The sequence below is a fragment of the Sus scrofa genome, chromosome 1 (assembly GCF_054392235.1).
Source record: "Sus scrofa isolate SSC_HxYL_T2T_F1_AM1 chromosome 1, Sscrofa_HxYL_maternal_Yorkshire_Landrace_v2.0, whole genome shotgun sequence".
Taxonomy (NCBI): domain Eukaryota; kingdom Metazoa; phylum Chordata; class Mammalia; order Artiodactyla; family Suidae; genus Sus; species Sus scrofa.
The window spans coordinates 105,134,192-105,151,581 of NC_139383.1; the positions used below are offsets into that span (position 1 = coordinate 105,134,192).

General features: G+C 39.2%; 1 protein-coding gene across 16 annotated transcripts in view; it reads left to right on the forward strand.

Moving 5' to 3' along the window:
- The window catches only part of ARK2N (arkadia (RNF111) N-terminal like PKA signaling regulator 2N), an 86,362-nt gene that overhangs the window by 19,856 nt on the left and 49,116 nt on the right, over positions 1–17,390 (forward strand). The gene's annotated exons all lie outside the window — the stretch shown is intronic.

Consider the following 17,390-nt stretch of genomic DNA (forward strand, 5'->3'; position numbering starts at 1 on the left):
TTTGGTTGTAGAGAGGTGACTTATTTGTTCTGTGATGGATGTGAAGGGGAAGAAAAGAATAAAAAGATTTAAATTCTATTTCTTGAAATTTGACTTCTTGCTTCTTATGTACTAGGTGCTTTAAATGTGTCATTCATTTCATCCTACCAAGAACTGAAGTTTTACAAACAGGGAAAATTGAGGCTTAGAGAAGATAAGTAATTTGCCAATGGATGCAGCATCTCAAATTCCTTTTCTTTTCTAGCCTTAGGACTGGTGTTTTTATGAATTTTTATTTTATTTTACTTTTTGTCTTTTTAGGGCCGCACCTTGGCATATGGAAGTTACCCAGGCTAGGGGTCAAATTGGAGCTGCAGCTGCAGGCCTACACCACAGCCACAGCAATGCCAGATCCGAGCCATGTCTGTGACCTACACCAGAGCTCACAGCAACGCCAGATCCTTAACTCACTGAGTGAGGCCAGGGATCAAACCTGCATCCTCATGGATCCTAGTCAGATTCGTTTCTGCTGAGCCACAACGGGAACTCCTCTTTTCATTTTTGAAAGATGCTGGATCACCATGTATCATGGCTACTACCATATTGTATTAATGCTGAAAGTGATATTGATTTATTTCTGTAGGATTGTTGTCTGTGTTAAATTAGACTTCTCGTCTAAATTTAACCAGCTTTTAAGTTAACTCAAATGAAACTTTGAAATCCCCTCTTGGGTTTTGAGTCCAGTACCTATGACCTTTCTTGTTTCTTTTGATCCCCCCCCCCATATCTCTCATGATGGAATGATTTACGTATCATCATTCCATATTTTCCATATCTCTTAAATTTTTATTTATTGAAATCTTTCTTAGCTTTCCAAGCCCTGTTAAAATATTATCCTCTTCATAGACACTTTTTTTCCTTTGTCTTTTTGCCATTTCTAAGGCTGCTCCCGTGGCATATGGAGGTTCCCATGCTAGGTGATCGGAGCTGTAGCTGCAGGCCTATACCAGAGCCACAGCAACGCGGTATCCAAGCCACATCTGCAACCTACACCACAGCTCACGGCAATGCCGGATCCTTAACCCACTGAGTAAGGTCAGGGATGGAACCCGCAACCACTGAGGCACGATGGGAACTCCGACACTTTTTTTTTTCTAGTTCTGCTTTGTGGACATTTTGAGTCTTTACTTCTCCTATGGTGATTACCTAATTCTGTCCTAGTTGTTTTCATCCAGTTCATTTGTGTGGGCTGCTGTCTTTGTTTTTATTATGGATTGATTGATTGATTGATGGCTGTCTTTTTAGGGCCGTACCCACGGCATGTAGAAATTCTCTGGCTATGGGCTGAATTGAGCTGTAGCTGCTGGCCTACACCCCAGCCACAGCAGTGCAGGATCTGAGCCACATCTTCCAGTCTACACCTATGCCACAGCTCACAGCAACACCACATCCTTAACCCACTGAGTGAGACCAGGGATCAAACCTGAATCCTCATGGATGCTAGTTGGATTTGTTACTGCTGAGCCACACTGGGAACTCCCTGGGCTACTGTCTTTAACTGCCCTAAAACACTTAAATAATAGGTTTTCAACAGATACTGGTTTTTATTACACTTGAGTATAGGTACTGTAATTTATTCATTTTGAAACCTCAGACCTAGCATGCTACCTGACAGAATTAGGTACTAGATATGTATTAGCTGAATTAAATAACATCTGTCCTAGTCTTTCTTCTTAAAATGGTTTTTGTATCTCGAAGAGTTTAACCAGAAGAATAGTAAGACCAGATTTTTATCTTTATTTTTATCATTATTGTTTTTTGGCCATACCTGCAGCATACGGAAGTTCCCAAGCTAGGGATCAAACCTGCATTACAGCAGTGACTTGAGCCACAGCAGTGACAGTGCTGGATCCTTAATCCTTAACTACCAGGGTGCTCCAGATTTTCATTTTTAAACAAAAACACTTCTGACTGCATTTGAGTGATCAGGAGTGGAAATTGGGAGGCCACTAATGTTATTAACATTGTCCAGGAAGTAGGTAATAGTAGTTTAGTAAAGAGAATAGTAGCAGTGAAGAGAAAGAGGAAGACTTGAAGGATATTTGGTGGCCAGATTGATAGGACTTAGTGATGGCATGAGGTTTGGGGTGTACTTTTGGGTGTGATAATGATATCAAATTAATTGCACATTAATTGCTTGCTAGGGGAAAGGCAGGTTTGGATACTTTTTAAAAATTAAATTTGCAATACTTTTGAGATAATCTAAGTAGAGTGTTGGTCATCTGGATTTGCAGATGTTTGGAAGAGCCTTTTTGGGTTATGAGGTATAAATTTGGGGGAGCTCGCAGGAGTTCCCATCATGGCTCGGTGAAAATGAATCTGACTAGGATCCATAAGGACACAGGTTCGATCCGTGGCCTCTCTCAGTGGGAGCTTGGGATGTGGATGACATCACAAAGAAGTAAAACAAAAGGGGCAAGGATTGGGCCATGAAGAACTAAATTTGTCTTTTTTTTTTTCTTTTTAGGACCATACATGTGGCATATGGAAATTCCCAGGCTACGTGTCCAATAGGAGCTGCACTTGCCAGCTTATGCCACAGCAACAGCAACACCAGATCCAAGCTGCATCTGCACCCTACAGTGCAGCTCATGGCAGTGCTGGATCCTTAGCCCACTGGGGGGGGGGTCCAGGGATCAAACCTGGGTCCTCATGCATACTAGTCAGATTCGTTACCACTGAGCCATGAGGGGAACTCCTCCATGAAGAACTAAATATAAAGACATGAGAACATTGAGTCAACAAAGGGGATATAAGTAGTTTGAAGAGGAGAGGAAGGAAGAAAACTCAGAATAATGTGATAGAGTCATCCATAGAAGGAGATTTTCAAGGAGAGAATTGTTAACACTGTCAGATACTGCTGAGAGGTAAGGAGTATGGACTTTTGGATTTGTGTCTTTTGGATTTGGTGAAATGTCATAGTGGTAGCCTTAGGAAAACTTTAAATAGAATAAGGGGAACAAAAGTTAGATTGCATTGGCTTAAGTAGTATAAGATAAGGACTTAGAGGTGCTGATGGTACTTAAAATTTAGCAGTTGAATTGAAAGTAGAGCAAGAAAGATGTGTGATTTTGTTTTGTTTTAAAGGTGAGACTTGGGAGTTCCTGCTGTAGCACAGTGGGTTAAGAATCTGACTGCAGGAGTTCCTGCTGTGGCTCAGGGGTACAAACCTGACTAGTATCCATGAGGATGCGTATTCGATCCCTGGCCCCTCTCAGTGGGTTAAGGATCCGCCATTGCTGTGAGCTGTAGTGTAGGTTGCAGACCTGGCTTGGATCCTGCGTTGCTGTGGCTGTGGCTTACGCTTGTGGCTGCAGCTCCAATTTGACCCCTAGCCTGGGAACTTCCATATGCTTTAGGTACAAAAAAAAAATTTCTAACTGCAGTGGCTCTGGTTGCAGAGGTGCTGGTTTGATTCTCAGTCCTGTGCAGTGGGTTAAAGGATCCGGCATTGCCACAACTTCAGTGTAGGTCACAGTTGTGGCTTAGATTCAATCCCTGGCCTAGGAACTTCCATATGCCACGAGTGTGGCCATAAAAAGATGAGACTTGGACATATTTTTTTTTTTTTTTTTTTTGTCTTTTTGCCTTTTCTAGGGCCACTTCTGCGGCATATGGAGATTTCCAGGCTGGGGGTCTAATTGGATCTGTAGCCATTGGCCTACACACAGCAACGCGGGATCCGAGCTGCGTCTGCAACCTACACCACAGCTCATGGCAACGCTGGATCCTTAACCCACTGAGCGAGGCCAGGGATCGAACCCGAAACCTCATGGTTCCTAGTTGGATTCGTTAACCATTGTGCCACTACGGGAACTCCTGGATATACTTTTTAAACTTTTCATTCTCTTGATGTTGCCTTTTGCAGGCCAGATTTTTTTTTTTGTTTTTTGTTTTTTGTCTTTTTGCCTTTTTCTAGGGCTGCACCCACGGCATATGGACGTTCCCAGGGTAGGGGTCTAATTGGAGCTGTAGCTGCCAGCCTACGTCACAGCCGCAGCAATGCAGGATCTGAGCCGCGTCTGCGACCTACACCACAGCACATGGCAACGCCGGATCCTCAACTCACTGAACCTCAGTCTCATGGTTCCTAGTTGGATTTGTTAACTGCTGAGCCATGACGGGAACTCCCAGATATTTTAAATTCTAATAAAGTCTACTTAGCATTTTTTTCTTTCATGGGTGTGCTTTTGGTGTTGTATCTAAAAACCCTTTGCCAAACCTAAGTTCACCTAAATTTTCTCCTGATTTTTCACCTAGAAGTTTTATAGTTTTGCATTGTACATTTATGTTTATGATCCATTCTGAGTTAACTTTTGTGACAGGTGTAAGTTCTGTGTCTATAGAATTTTTTTCACATGGATGTCCAGTTGTTCCCACACCATTTATTGAATAGACTTCTTTTGCCATTGAATTGCCTTTGCTCTTTTGTCAAAGGTCATTTGGCTGTGTTTGCGTGGCTTTATATCTGAGCTTTCTATATTTTTTATTTTTATTTACTTCAGAATGTTTTTATGGCCACACCCATGGCATATGGAAGTTCCTGGGCCAGGGACTGAATCTGAGCTGCAGCTGGGAACTATGCTGCAGTTTTGGCAACGCTGGATCCTTTAACCTACTGTGACAGGCCAGGGATTGAACCTGCATCTCCACAGCAACCTGAGCTGATGCAGTCAGATTCTTAACTCACTGTGCCTCAGCAGAAACTCCTGAGCTTTCTGTATTCTATTCCATTGACCTATGTGTATCTTCTTTGGCTAGTACTACACTGTCTTGATTACTGTAACTTTATAATAGGTCTTAAAGTTGGGCAGTGTCAATCTCCCATAAGAATTATGTTGACTGTTCTGGGTCTTTTGCCTGTCCATATAAACTTTAGGATTGGTATGTTAATATCTACAAAATAGGTTGCTGAGATTTTGATTGGGAATGCACATAACCTATGGATCAGGTTGGGAAGAAGTGACATTTCAACAGTGAGTCCTCCAATTCACGATCTGGGAATATTTCCTCCTTTTACTTATATTGTCTTAAAGGTTTAGAATAGGCAAAATTGACCTGTGGTGATAAAAGTCAGAATAATGGTTACATTTGGGGGAGCAGTTTATGACTACAGGTGGCATGAAGGAGGCTTCTGGGATTTGGGGGCATATTCTGTATATGGTCGTGGATATATTCATTTTGTAAAAATTCATGCTTGTGTGTATACTCCTGTGATGACATTTAAGTCACATTTTTTTTTTTAAAGAAAAAAACTTAGTCTGACAACTTTGAATTAAAGAGTAGAGAACCCAGTACCCAAGTTTGTTTTTTAGTAGTCTCATACCCACATACTATTTTTGAAAATTTGTGGGTGTAGATTTTAGGAGTGTGGAGGGAAGTGACTGAAAAGTTGAAATACTGAAATTAAGAGCAAACTTGCATGCAAGGTAGATTTTAATTTAATTTAATTTTGGGGGGCGGGCTGTGTCTGCAGCATATGAAAATTCCCAAGCCAGGGCTCAAACCCACACCATAGTAGCGCCTGAAGCTGCTGCAGTGATAACACTGGATCCTTAACCCACAAGAGAACTCCTGAAAGGTTGATCTTTAATGTGTTTCTTATAGACTGTTTTTACGTTTGATGATTTGGGGTCACAGATGCAGAAGATTTTTAGTACCAATTTTTAATAAAATGAAAGACTGCGGTAGACGAAATTTTGGAAGGAAAATGTCATAAATTCTATTCGGACATGATGATTTCTCAAGGGAGATTGGTATAAACCCTGCAACTTAGTATTTGAAGCTAGATTGTTTAGACTAATTTGGCATTGCAGGGGAATAGACAGGATCATTTGAAAGGCTTTTTAAGAAATTTAAGAAACTTAAGTGTCTATAACATGGAAATATAGCCTCCACTTATATGGGAAGAAAAACTCTTGTTTTGTCAGTAAAACATTGACCCTCTTTAAAGCTGCTTTTTTGTGTAAATAAAAAAGCCATTTAATTCAGAATGTTGTTTTATGCAAGAGAACGAAGTTGGAATTCATACATTGTCTATAATATGTTTTGTACATGTGGAGAAGCAGTGTAAGTTAACTGTTTCATATACATCATGTTTGAGGCATTAGCTGCTTGTATTTTTTACAGTTCTAGGGTGGTGATATGAAATAAACAGATGCAGGAGTGCTAGCAGTTAGAATGCCCCATTTAATATCACTATAGAGCAAAATCTTGCCCAGAAGCAGTTTCAATTAATGGACTGTGCTTGTGTCAACTTGTGGTTTCAACGGAAAAGTGCCTGTAGCAACAGTAAACTTGTAACAGCAGATGACTTCAGTTTGCATTTGTCACATCAGGAAGGACAACATAGTGTTAGTTTATTCATTCATTTTTGTCTCATTACATACTGTGGTGTTAAAGAATGGTTAATGATTTTTGTTCACAAGGGGTAAAATTGAAAGGTGTAAAAGGCAAGCCTTTCTTATGTTAGTTGCTTAATGATTTTATATATTGCTATGTCAAAACCCTCAGGATTTCCTCTAGTGGCTTATCTTAGGCCTCATTAATCATGGGCCTTTCTCACAAGTTTATTGGAAGTTGTTAAACATCTAAAAATGTATTGCAAGAGGGAAGAGTTTTTTTCCTTTGGGTGTGTTTTATGGATGTCTTTATATCTTTTTTTTGTCCCCCCTCCAAAGAAAATTTCTTCCCTATCAGTTTATACACTGAAGCAAGTGCTGCACAATTTTTAAGAAAGTCTGTTAAAGTCTCTTCTCTTTTCACTGCATGCTTTCTCCCTGGATGAGCCGATATATTCAGTTATCACTTCTGCTTATATTTGGAATGTCCAAATCTATATTTCTTTTTTTTCTCCCTGAGATCTGTGTTCCTGTGAGCATTAACTAATTCAAATAAAAGTTAATTTACTTTCTTTACTCTTCCTATAGACCAAATCTAAGTGTGAATTACCCTGAACCTCGTTTAAATTCCACCCAAGGAATGGAGTGTTAGATATCTGTGGGTTGAGTTGGTTGATAATGCTCAAGGTTTCTGTTTTGCTGATTTCTGTTTGGTTTTATCCACTTAGAATGAGGATTTGAAGTCTGTAACTACTGGTGTTGAATTAATCACCTTTCTATTCTGTAGGGTTTCGCTTTGTATATTTTGAGCCTTTGCTAAGTGCATATTTATTATAAGTAATGTATCCATTTATAATTTGTACATGTTCCCAATATCATTTCCTTTGTATCATTATGTAATGTCCATCTTTGTCTCTAGCAGAATTTCCTCCCAGAGTTTATTTTGTCTGATATTGATGTTTTAGCTTTCCTATACTTGCCCTTTGCATAGTAAATTTTTTTTCCCATTCTTTTCTTTCAGCCTGTTGATTGGAGTGTTTAGGCCATTCATATTTAATGTGATTATTAATATTGGTTGGATTTACTTTTGCAATTTTATTATTTTCTGATGTCTTATTTTTGTTGTTGTTCCTCTGTACTGTCTCTACTGCCTTTCTTTTGGGTTATGTTTGTGCTATTTTTTTTTTTTTAACTGTATTGGAGTTATTTTCCTACATCTGAGACTACATCTGTATCTTGAGAGTTGCTCTTAAGACTACATCTGTATCTTCACTTATGATAGTCTTCAAATTAATACTTGATTCCAATAAGATAGAGAAACATTACTGTAGTGGGGGAGAGCTCCAGCTCTTCCTTCCCTTCTATGGGTTTTTTTTTTTTTTTTTTTTTTAAGGCATACACCTGAGGCATATGGAAGTTCCTAGTCAGAGCTGCCAGCCACAGCCACGGCCACAGCCAGGTGAGATCTGAGCTGTGTCCATGATTTACACCACAGCATGGCAATGCCGGATCCTTAACCCACTGAGGGAGGCCAGGATTGAACCCTCATCCTCATGGATACAAGTTGGGTTCATTACTGCTGAGCCACAATGGGAAACTCCCTCTTTTATGGTATTATTATTATTATTAAACTTGAATGGAAGCTTTTTCTTTTTCTTTTTCTTTTTTTTTTTTTGTCTTTTGGCGTTTCTTGGGCTGCTCCCGTGGCATATGGAGATTCCCAGGCTAGGGATCTAATAGTAGCTGTAGCTGCCGGCCTACACCAGAGCCACAGCAACGAGGGATCCGAGCCGCGTCTGCGATCTACACCACAGCTCACGGCAACGCCGGATACTTAGCCCACTGAGCAAGGCCAGGGGTCAAACCTGCAACCTCATGGTTCCTAGTCGGATTTGTTAACCACTGCGCCACGACGGGAACTCCTTATGGTATTATTTTTATACATGTGTCATCTTTCTGTATTATAAACCTAGCAACATAGTGTTATAATCATTGCTTTGTACAATCTTATATTTTTTATTATTTTTTTATATAAATTGCATTTAGTTTAACATATATTGGTTTTTATTATTTATTTATTTGGTCTTTTTTTTTTTTTTTTCTTTTTTTTTTCGCTCTTACTTGCTTTTTTAGGGCTGCTCCTGCGACATATGGAAGTTCCCATGCTATGAGTCTAGTTGGAGCTATAGCTGCTGGCCTATGCCACAGCCACAGCAATGCCAGATCCGAGCCATGTCTGTGACCTACACCATAGCTCATGGCAATGTCAGATCCTTAACTGAGCAAGGCCCAGAACAAACCCTCAATCTCATGCTTCCTAGTCGGATTCATTTCCTCTGCACCATGACGGAAACTCCTATTTGGTCTTTTTAGGGCCACGTCCGTGGCATATGGAAATTCCCAGGATAGGGGTTGAATCAGAGCTGCATCTGCCTGCCTACACCACAGCCACAGTGATACCAGATCCGAACTGTATCTGCAGCCTACACCACACCTCACAGCAATACTGGATCCTTAACCCACTGAGTGAGGCCAGGGATTGAACCTGTGTCCTCATGGATACTAGTCAGGTTCATTAGTGCTGAGCCATGATGGGAACTCCAAATGTATATTTTTAAAAAGAAGGTAAGAAAAATAAAAGTTATTTTTTAGAATCTTTTATGCTAACTTGTGTAGTTACCATTTTGTATGTCTGAATTTCTTTTTGTGGATTTGAGTTATAGTATGGTATCATTTCTTTTCATTTTCCTTTATTATGTCTTATAAAGCAGGTCTCCTATTAATGAAACCTCCTAGTCATTGTTTATCTGGGAATTTTCTTTGTTTTCACTCTCCTTCCCTCCTTTGCCTTCCTTTTGAAAGAATAATTTTGCTGGATATAAAATTATTAGTTAATAGCCTCTTCCTCCTTCCCAGCAGCACTTTGTGTGTTATTCTACTGCCTTCTGGTTCCAGTGTTTCAGATGAAAGATTAGCTGTTAATCTCATTGTGGTTTCCGTTTTTTCTTATACTGCTTTCAAGATTTTTCTCTTTCACCTTTTTGATTACGATGTGTCTCTGTGGACCTCTCTTTATCCTACTTGAGATTTGTTGGGCTTCTTGGATATGTGGAATAATGTTTTTCATCAAATTTAGAGAAGGTTTGAGCTGTTACTTTTTAAAATACCTTTTCTACCTTTTTCTTACTCTTTGTGGGCTTCATGTTACACACATATTTTTGATGTTGTCCTGTAAGTTTCTGAGACCCTGTTCATTTTTCTTTAATCTCTTTTTTTATTCAGATTGTGTAATCTCTATTGAGCTTCATATTCACTGATTTCTTTATTCTGCCATTTCAAACCTGATGGTGAATTTTCCCTTTCAAATGGAAAAATATCCATTTGGTCCTCTTTTAATTATTTCTTCTTCTTTTTCCCTTTTTTCTTTTTATGTATTCACTTGTGGCATATGGAAGTACCTGGGCTAAAGGTTGAATGGAAGCTGTAGCTGCGGCCTATGCCACAGCCACAGCAACGTCACATCCAAGCTGCATCTGCAGTTTGTGGCAATGCCAGATCCTTAACCCATTGAGCAAGGCCTGAGATTGAACCCTCATCCTCACAAGAGACAATGTTGGGTCCTTAATCTGCTGAGCCACAGTGGGAATTTCTAATGATTTCTTCTTATTGCAGTTCTCTATTGGTTGAATCATTGTTAATATCTTCCTGTAGTGTTTGGTTTTTTTTTTTTGGCTGCTCTGAGGCACATGGAGTTCCCAGGCCAGGGATCAGATTCCAGCAGCAGTTGCGACCTATGTTGCAGCAGTGGCAGTGTTGGATTCTTAACCCATTGTGCTGGACTGGGGAGTTTTCTGAGCCACAACAGTGACAATGCCAGATCTTTAACCTCTAGGCCACTAGGGAATTCCATATTTTTGCTTTTTTTTTTCCTTAAATTTTAAGCCTGGTCTTCTGATGGTTACTTTTATCCTTTCTAGCATAGCTTATTGGCCAGCCAATGCTTGAACAGAGTTGTGCTGAAACACTTCATTCTAGAAAGGGTTTTTTTCTTCTCTGCTGTTTGGATATTTTTTATGTGGATACCAAAGCACATTTTCAAGTTAAGGTCTTTTTAAAGTCTGCCTAGGCTCTTTTACTTCTGTTGGACCCTTTGGCATCTCTTCTGCATCATCATACAGGCAGAGCCAAGAATATGCTGGACTCATTTTTGATTGCATCCTCAGGTTAATAGAAGCCTTGACTGCCCTTCTTGACTGCTGCTGAGATTGACACTTGCATCTACAATGCCTAGCCTCCATAGGCCGCGAGGGTGGCCGCAAAAAGACAAAAAAGAGAGTGGCGCCACCCCACTCCCTTTTTTGTCTTTTTAGGGCTGCACTCACACCTATGGAGTTTCCCAGGCTAGGGCTCGAATTGGAGCTGTAGCTGCCAGTCTACACCACAGCCACAGCAAGGCGGGAACCTAGCTGAGCCGAGTCTCTGACCTACACCACACTACAGCTCACAGCAATGCTGGGTCCTTGACCCACTGAGAGAGGCCAGGATCAAACCTGCATCTTCCTGGATACTAGTTGGGTTCCTTACCGCTGGGCCACGATGGGAAATCCAAAATCACTCCCTTTGTTAGTGCAAACTGGCAGATTCTCAGAGCATTCCCTGTCTCAGTATGCAGACCTACTGAGCTGGGAAGTGAGGGAGGTGGGAGCAGCACCAGGCGAGAATGGCACAGACTCACTCACTGTTGTTCTTAATGAAAATTCTGCAGGTTTTCATGCATCAATACTTCTGTTTGGTATGCTTTTGACTGATTTCCAGAACACTAAATTGGTTGTTTTTGTCAATTTTGTCTTGCCTGATAGTTATATTTTGGGGGGAAGATTTGTTGACCTCATCAATTGCCATAGCCAGAAGTCCTTCCCTATCAATACTTATGAAACCTTCTGTGCTCATAATCCATCACATCTCTTTCAGCTAGAGTTATCCACTGTTCTGTTTGGTAACCATTCCCTTACTTTTTTTTTTTTTTTTTTTTTTTTTTAAATGACCACACCATGACATACAGAAGTTCCCGGGCCAGGGATTGTATCTGAGCAGTGCTGGATCCTTTAACTCATTGCCCCAGGCCAAGGATCAAACCCATGCCTTTGCTGCTGTAGTTGGATTCTTGTTTTTTTTTTTTTTTTTTTTTTGTCTTTTTGCCATTTTCTTCGGCTGCTCTGGTGGCATATGGAGGTTCCCATGCTAGGGGTCGAATCAGAGCTGTAGCCACCAGCCTACGCCAGAGCCCCAGCAACGTCAGATCCGAGCCATGTCTGTGACCTACACCACAGCTCACGGCAACACCGAATCCTTAACCCACTGAGCAAGGCCAGGGATCGAACCCGCAACCTCATGGTTCCTAGTTGGATTCATTAACCACTGCGCCACGACGGGAACTCCTGTAGTTGGATTCTTAACCCATTGTGCCACATTGAGAATTCCTCCTCTACTTTTTACAGTAGTTTAACTGCACAGCTAAGTATCCATATATAATTGGTCATTTTGGTTTGTCTGATTTTGTACTTTATAAATATTATAAGGGATTTAAAAATTTTTTTGCTTGCTGTTGTTTTTGATATTCATCCATGTTGATATAGTTGTGTTTCTTTTGCTTCTACCACTAAATGCTCCCCTACTGTAGGAATGTACCAAATTTATTTTTCCATTCTTTTGGTAATAAATACTTGGTTTTTGTTGTGTCTATCAAAAAACAGTGCTGCTTGTGTTTTTCTCTAAACAATGTATTTTAAACTTCAGGTTACTAATGATTGGTTGTGAAATCATTTTACTGAGTCATGACCAGCACTTAATTTTTTAAGTATATAGAATGGAATAGAAAACATGAGTGCTTTACATAAGATTTTGTTAAGTTTTTATTTCATTAATGTCACTATAAGAAGCTCCAAACTCCTTAGCTACCCCCCTTTTTCTTTTTTGAATTTTAAAAATTAGATTTTAATTTCTTTTTTTTTAAGTTTTATTGGAGTAGAATTGACTTACAATGTTGTATTATTTCAGGAAAGTGAATCAGCTATACATATTAGTGTATTTATTCTTTTTTTCCCCATATAGGTTATTACAAGCTATTGAGTAGATTTTCCTGTGCTGTGCAGTAGATTCTTGTTAGTTAGTTATTTTATACAGTAATGTGTATATGTTATTCCTGCCCTCCCAATACCTCCCTCCCCCTAATGGTTTTACCTATGGCAACCATGAGATTGCTTTTGAAATCTGTGATGATTTCTACATAGTTTAGAAATTGAGTATTATGAATTTTTCTTTTTTACACTATGTAAATCATTGTACTTAGCAGTTTTATTTTCTGTCATATTTTCTGTAGCATATGTTAAACTCTTTTCCATTTTTCATAAACCCCCAAACCTGCCTTCTTTTTCACCATTGCATTATGCTTTGCTGACCAAGAAGGAGGTTCTGATAAGATAAAAACTCCCTCCAGATTTTTACAGTAGCTTCATTCAGCCTTATACTTAAGCACTTCCCTGTCTTCTCAGGGGCAGTATACTCCTTCCTTTCCATGGTTTAACTCTTGTACCTGTCCTCATCTTCTGTTGTCTTAGTTTCTTAATTAGTACAGAACTAATAAAACACTGCATTTTCCTTGTCCAGAATTGACAGCAAGGTTTTGAAAATTATTGCATTTTTAAAGGGGAGAGAAAAACATCAGGTAACACTCTAGTTGCCTTTAACTACTCTCATCTTGGTTATCTGTCCCAGCCTTATAGGACATTTAAAAAATACTTACAGAAAGTATGCGAAATCTAAAAAAAATTCTTTCTCATATAAAGATGTCATATTGGCCTTGTAAAAGTATTGTTTTGCTTGCTGTATGGAGAATGGTTGACACGTAGGAGCAAGACTGAACTCAGAGATGGGAGTTGATTGTCAGTCATTCTATTGAAAAAATAAATGATGTGTTTAGAGTGGTTGACAGTGGAGATAGAGAATCTAAGGTGGGATTGATAGGAATTAGTGAATGATGGGATGTAATGAATAAAGGAGAAGGCCTTGTCAAGGGTAACTACCCTCACGTTTTTGACATGAACAACTGAGGTAACAGTGGTGTACTAACTGAGCTAGGGGGAGCAGAGCGGGGTAGTTCAGAGGTGACTGATTTGGTTTTGGATATGGGGAGATGGGGTGCCTTTGTAAATCTAAATGATGTCAAGTGGATATTTGGGTGGATTGGTATAGAACTCAGAGAAGGATAAGATGGAAAAACAGAATTACTAGTATAGGAATGGTAGTGGAAACTGTGAGTGTAGAATAGGTTGCTTTGGTGGGAGGGAAAAACCTAGCCCTAGGACTAACTTCTGAGGGGTTTGGTAGAGGAAGTTAAGCCTTGAAAGTACACTGAGAAGAGGAGCCAGAAGAGGGGAACCTGAAAGCCAAAGAAGGGCAGTTTAAGGAGGGGGAGTGGTTAGGTATAGAATGCTGCTTAGATATTAAGTAAGACGAGGGCCAAACTCTGTTGGAGTTAGAAATACGGCGTCATTAATGACCCTGGTAAGAACTGTTCTTCTGGTTTGATGGAAGCAGATGTCAGATGGAATTTGGTTGAAGGGAGAGTGTGAGTGGTAAGGAAATAAGAGTTTAGGGAGTTTAGACAACTTTCTTAATGAAGTTGGCTGTGAAAGCAGAGAATGGTACCTGGAGGAGGAGATAATGAGGTTTGAAGCAGTAGGTTGAAGGAGAATTTTTAAACAATGAACAGGTGAATGAATGGCTGAATGGTCTAATTGAGTGTGAGAAATTCATGAATGCCTTACATCAGTAGTGTAAGGTTCTAGGGAGATGTGAGGGAATGAGCTTTAATGTACATATACACATGCACACGTATATACATATACACGGAAGGGAATGCCTTTAGATTGGAGGGAAGAACTTCATGGCGGCGGGGGTGGCGGTGCTGTTCTAATAGGATAAATGCTGTCTGTTGTGTATTTTGAACTCGAATATAAATTCACTGTGAATATTAAACCAGTGGTTTGAGAGCCTTTTGTCTCAAAGATGCAACTCCCATTTGACCATTTCTACTGCCACCTAATTTTAACTACCTCTACCAGGAACATCTCATTTTTTCCCCTGAGTGAAAATAATATATGCAGTAAATAATCTGGTTGTTAGGGAAGATTAATCTGTATATATGACATCTTTTCCCCTGTGTTTAGGGTACTTCATTTTTATCCCATTGCACAGAGTTTAGTCATAGCTGTATTTCCACTTCCTGTGACTTTTTTTTTCTTGTGTTTTATGAATTACAAGAAATTCCACTATGGGGTGAAATTCTAATAGAAATCACTAAATTTGACCTAAATATTGGTTGATGTTCTGAGCAGAAAAAGCACAACTCCTTTTTTCTTCAGAAGACCTTTCAGTAGACTTTTATTTTTATGTTAGAGTGGGTTTTTGAACGGATAATACTTTTTACAGGGTGTAATATCCAAGAGGTACAGAACTATGTACAGTAAAAAGTCTCTGGTTCCTGTTCCCTCATTCAGTCTTTCCTTGCCAAGGCATCTGGTATTACCACTTGGGTATCCTCCAGAGATTTCTGTGCATCTGTAGACATACTCATATATCATTTTATTTACTTACACAAACGGTATAATGTACCTTCTTGGTTCATTTTAACATTATGTATTGGAAATTGCTCCATATTAGTATATAGAGAAATTTTTCATTCTTAATGGCCACGTTGTATGGACATGCCATGATGAGCTAACTGGTGTCCTATTTATGGTTGATGTTGGTGTTTGTGATTGATTTGGGCATATTTAAGTGGTTTTGACTGCAGTACTGGTTGCTTTTTTAGGCAGCAGAAGTCATTGTAAATGTCAACACTTAAATTTAAGGTTGAAAGATAATCGATTGATGTGTCATATTGAAAGGCATTGATAATTGTCATGTTTTCTTTCAAGGAAAAACAGTCTAGTTTCATTTGTGCTACCCACATAATTTATTTACTTGAAGAAATAAGAGTTTTAAGGATCATTTTAAAAAATTTACTTTTCATTTGCATATATGTCTCACATTTCAGCTTTTAGAAAAGTTTTATTCCAGAATATATAACTTCATTCTCTACAAAAGAATCAACACGCATTTTTATTTAGTCAGAGAATCCTGTTTTATTCTTCATACCCGAGTATATTGCATATGTACGAATATTTTATTTGCTGTTTGTATTTGTATATTCCATATACGAATGTTTTGTTTTCCTGCATGCTTCGTTTATAACACTGGCAGTTTGTTACTTTAACTTTTACTCCCTCTGTTGGCACTCAGTGGTGTTACATCCTTTTTGGAGTGGTGTTAGGAATGATGTTTATGCTTATTTTCATTTAGTTCAAAAGTTAGTAATGATATAAATATACTTATAAAATAGACTTACATATGGGCTTGTTTTTAATTTATAAATGTTTTCAGTGACTGTGAATGTCCTGGTTTTCATGAATGCTTGTTTTATCAGCATCTGAGCATAGGACCTGGGGGGAAAAACCCAGGTAATATAAAACATTTATGTTTATTGTAAGCAAAAAGTAGTCATGTCATGTTAGATCAGTGAAAGAATTTTTCAGATATCTTCAGTTGTTGTCTACCATTTAATGAACTATCAAGTAACTCAATGGAGTGAAGTGACTGAGATGTCTTTTTTTTTTGGATTTTTAGGGCTGCACTCACAGCATATGGAGGTTCCCAGGCTAGGGGTCCAATCAGAGCTACAGCTGCCACCCTACGCCACAGCCACAGCAACTCAGGATACCCGACCCACTGAGCGAGGCCAGGGATTGAACCCGCATCCTCATGGATACTAGTCGGATTTTTTCTGATTTGCCGTAACGGGAACTCCTGTGACTGAGATGTTTTATTGCACCCACATAACATATGGTCTAGCTTAATGTTTGTGTCATTCTGAGATCTATGGGACATTATGATAATGGCCGCCTTTAACATCATTTGTTCAGGATGAGATACTTACTTGCCTTGCACATTCTTATCATCCTCTTAAAAGCACCAGTTTATGAAGTTTGCACTGTATAGATAACAACTCTTGTGCTTAAAGATTATGTCCTGTTTCTCTATGATTAAGTGGAGTTGTAGCACACACAGTGGGGGAAGGATATTAGGTTCTGAAGTTAGCATAGGTGGTGGGGAATGTGTGTAGAGTGTTTTCTTTTAAACCCCTTAAGTCAGTCATAGAATAGAGTACTAGGTGTTCTGGATTCACAAAATAGTTAATTTGTATTTAGTGGCTGTCGTTTATGAAACAAAACATAGGTTTAAACACTAGACTCATATTCAGCATGATGAGAGGTTTGTGGGAACTAGAAAGAACTGAGGAAATAGCAGATTCAGGTCTTTCATATTTTCTTCTTCTTTTTTTTTAGTGGTTGCACAAGAAGCATGTGGAAGTCCTGGGCCAGGGATTAAATCTCACCCGTGGCTGTGACCCTATGCTGAAGCTGTGGCAATGCCCAATCTTTTAACCCACTGCACCAGGCTGGGGATTGAACCCATGCCCCTGCAGTGACCTGAGCTGAGCTGCTGCTGTTCAGATTAACACACTGTGCCACAGTGGGAACGCCTCAGGTTTTTCATCTTAATGCTTCTCTGGAGCAGGTCCTATTGAGAGGAATGGCAGAGAAGTTTTACGCATATAATTACTTTTGTTGCTCACTTGCCAAATGCATGTAATTGATTAAAAAATTTTTTTATTATAGTTGATTTATAATGTTCTGTCAATCCCTGCTATATAGCAAAGTGACTCAGTTATACATGTATATCTATATGCATTCTTTTTTCAGATTTTTTTTTCCTTTAACCTAAGTGTACATTTGATGTCACTCCACTGAAACTCACTCCTTCACTTCCTTTCTTTGAGGATTTGAATGTAAAAGTTACCATTCCAGTTAACTTGTTCTAGATTAATTTTTTGAAGCTTTCTTTTTTGTT